Source organism: Sardina pilchardus, chromosome 20 (assembly GCF_963854185.1).
Source record: "Sardina pilchardus chromosome 20, fSarPil1.1, whole genome shotgun sequence".
In the NCBI taxonomy this organism is placed as follows: domain Eukaryota; kingdom Metazoa; phylum Chordata; class Actinopteri; order Clupeiformes; family Clupeidae; genus Sardina; species Sardina pilchardus.
This window is the reverse complement of record NC_085013.1, coordinates 2,444,166-2,446,665: the sequence shown is the minus strand read 5'-3', so window position 1 is coordinate 2,446,665 and position 2,500 is coordinate 2,444,166. Positions and strand designations below refer to the sequence as shown.

Sequence of the window (2,500 nt, the reverse complement as noted above, 5' to 3'; positions counted from 1 at the left end):
ACTTCAAGGCACCTAACCATAACCCTAACACTAACCCTAGTGCCTTCCATGCAGCCATACATTGGGGGCTTAAAACACCAAAAAGGCAACAAATCATAAACTACTGGTATGAATATTCTTAAAAGTCACACATCAGAAATGTAGATCGAAGAGCTAGCAGTTTGTGACATGAGAAAAGCAATAGATCTCTCTGTTTACGTGTGGGGTTTCAAAGTGTCAAAGGCGTACAACTGGTGAGCTCACGGTTACCTGGATACAGAACTAATAAAGTAAACATACTAATAAGCAACAATGAGAAGTAACAACAAACAAAAAGCAAGTAATGCAAAAAAAGAACAGACCTAAATAAATGCTTACTAATACATCTAAATTAATTTCTCATTAATATTAACATCGAGAGGGTTGTTTCCACACTTCAACAAGCCTCTTCAAATCTTCAGATGAGGCCGTCTGTGCAAATCTCTTCAGCTCTGAATCGTGCTACGGTTGGCGTCTGCCTGAAGCTGCAGAGAGGCAGAGAGCAGCAGGAGGCTCGTATTCTGGACTTCATCTTATTTTTAGTTCTAAGCAGACAGCAGCCATTTTACCTCCTAACCGGATGATGAAAGCAGAAAATTCACATATTAAAGGCAAGTCATATCCTCACACTCACTCTCTCTCTCTCTCTCTCTCTCTCTCTCTCTCTCTCTCTCTCTCTCTCTCACACACACACACACACACACACACACACACGGTGTGTGAGAGACTGTTCATTTGTATGAACTTACTAATCAAAGCAGCAGTCAATGCTACTGATACATGTGACCATAAACTTCACGTGCCAATTAACTTTATATATTGCATGTAATAATTAGGCTGGCCGGCAAATTTGGATTTCGCCCGGCAGCTCAGGATGGACACATCTATCAGGCACGTCTATCTCCCCTGCTTCCTGTCCACAACCAATCACAAACTAGCTTATCCAAAAGGCGCAACGGATCATTGGTCTGATTGGTTGAAGGACTATGCAAGCGTGTGGAGTCATTTCAACGATGTCCATTGATCACGCCTCTTGTGCAGTAGAAATAAAGCGCAGACTCTCCATAATAATGTTCCATCTTAAAAGATTGAGCTTAGAGTGGTGATAGCCAGACTATGTAATAATGATATTTGCTGTGAATTTGTCTAGCACTTAATGGTGAATGTCTTGTGACAGGCTCATAGCAGAGAGGGATGTCTGTGTTGTCCATGTCCATGCCACAACTATTCACTTAGGGTGAGTGTTTTTTTTTTTTTTTTTTTATCTCGGCTCCTCCTACCTCTTTGAGAGAGCTCTGTTAACTAGCCAAGTCTGTTAATGAGCTATGTCTAATGGACTGAGGTAAATGATGAGGGAGACTTATTCTTGCTGACTGTACAGTTCAGTCTCGTTCCACCACAGCCCTGCACAGACATCCAGCGAATGAAATAGGGCTGAGAAGGAACTCAAACTCAGGAATCGTAGCTTCTTCCGGAACCCGGAATTGCAGCTACAATGAGCCTCTGTTAGGTAACATAATCACCTGCATCACCCTACCCTGTGCAGTACATCCCGTGGTCACCTAGCTTTGGTAGTCAAACATGGTTTAGGCCAAACCGACACCGCAAACCAGAGCATGCCTCTACTGAAGGAAGAGTTTGCATGCACTTCCTTGCAGTTGCTTTGAATACGTGTATTTTAATAATACAGTCCATGTGATTGAGATAACCTCAACACACCCTCTATTGTTCTGTGGTTTGGTCATCCCACAAACACAAAAGATATCTAAAACTATCAGAATGTGCTTCATAACAGAAACATAAAAATAACGTTTTGCATGTTGAATGCTAGCGCTAAGACGATATACAGTGACCTATAACATCTGTGAGCAAGAGTTATTTGTTATTTTCTAGGGCTACTGAGAAGGACATTGGCGAACCTGTAGGCTACCCACTCTTATTTCCTGTGTGCTGTGTCCTTGGCATATTTTGTCATGGTCACAAACAGGAACATGTCTCTTATGGGGTGACTCTTTCCCTGTTGTTAGTCACCAGCCCAGAAAACTGATGACTCTTCGGCTGGTTTGCTCACCCATGGCAAGTGGCCTCTGCCTGGCACCATGCAAAAGTGTGTCAGCGTACATGTGTATGAGTGTGTGTCTCTGTGTGTACAGTATGATGGAAGGGAGGCGAGGGCTGAACGATTCAGAAAACTCAAGGCTGTGTAAAGGGCCTGAAACATGTTCTGATACTATTTGAGATTGTATGGTGGGGGAGCCATTTCTACTTACCAACTTGTGCATGGGAGCGTTCATATGCGTGTTTATGTGAGTGTGTGTACTGTATGTGTAAGGGTGTGCGTGTGGGTGTGGGTGTCGATGCTGGCTGTTAACCAAAGAGGTTACGTCTTATCTGTGATTGTGAACACAGACGCTACGTCTTACCTGTGATTGTGAACACAGAGGCTATGTCTTACCTGTGATTGTGAACACAGACGCTATGT

At 43.2% G+C, this 2,500-nt stretch overlaps 1 protein-coding gene across 3 annotated transcripts in view; it reads right to left on the bottom strand.

Moving 5' to 3' along the window:
- The window catches only part of dctn1b (dynactin 1b), a 34,096-nt gene that overhangs the window by 27,944 nt on the left and 3,652 nt on the right, over window positions 1-2,500 (bottom strand). The gene's annotated exons all lie outside the window — the stretch shown is intronic.